The sequence below is a fragment of the Galeopterus variegatus genome, unplaced genomic scaffold (genome assembly GCF_000696425.1).
Source record: "Galeopterus variegatus unplaced genomic scaffold, G_variegatus-3.0.2 Scaffold10085, whole genome shotgun sequence".
NCBI lineage: Eukaryota > Metazoa > Chordata > Mammalia > Dermoptera > Cynocephalidae > Galeopterus > Galeopterus variegatus.
This window is the reverse complement of record NW_007736196.1, coordinates 8,410-9,481: the sequence shown is the minus strand read 5'-3', so window position 1 is coordinate 9,481 and position 1,072 is coordinate 8,410.

Below are 1,072 nucleotides of genomic sequence, written 5' to 3'. Positions count from 1 at the left end.
GCCTTTGGGATGAGAATAAGCAGCAGCCAGAGGCAAGGAAAAGCTCTCACCTTGGCCTGAGCTAGGACTTGAGCTTTGATGCTCAGACCCCAGAGGTCACTGCTCCCTCAGTGCCTCCTAAGATTGTTTCTTCCTCTTGTATCCCCACCCCCGACCCTGTCTAGAAAATGAACTTTGACCCCACCACTGGTTTTTAATCCTTCTCCCACCTTCTGAAATGTCACCTTTTCTGAATGGTGTTTCCCTTCTTTACATACATTGGATTTGTTACAGTGCTTCCTTACCTTTACCTACCATTGGTTTTTAGAAAAGTTAAATCTACATCGCCATCACATTTAATCGTGTTTCAATTATGAAAATAAATTAGCTTTGCAAATATTTGCATCTTACCTGTTTTGTTTAAAACTGAATAAGTCTGTTCACTGCAGCTGTCAGTTGTATTCTGTAAAAGCTGAACCAACACGCCATTGTCGTCATTCTGTTCTTTTGCTGCCTTTGTCCACCTAAATTGTCTTTTCATGCTTTTTGCTCACTAAAGTACTGCAATTATGTTTTCAAAGAAAAGATTAATAGATAATCACTGAGCTTTCTAGACACCTGACCTGGCAGTTTTGAACTCTGGACTTAAGAAGTTAATTGCTTCAGACCTCAGGGCACTTCTTTGGCGTTTACCTTCATCAGCTGCATGATTAATAGACAGAAACACTGACCTCGCACTCTGGTAAATCAAAACATAGATTATCAACTCTGTAAAGGAATTTGGATGTGGAGAAGCTAAAGCCCTCATGCATTTTTGGTAGAAGGCCAGAATGGTGCAGCCACTTTGGAAAATTGTCTGCCAACTTCTTAAAATTTCACATATACACTCACAATGTGGTCCCTAAAGCCCTCATGCATTTTTGGTAGAAGGCCAGAATGGTGCGGCCACTTTGGAAAATTGTCTGCCAACTTCTTAAAATTTCACATATACACTCACAATGTGGTCCAGCCATTCCACCCCTAGATATAAGACTTGACAGATATGAAAGCTTACGTCTGCCTGAGATTTGTATGTTTATAGCAGCATTATTCA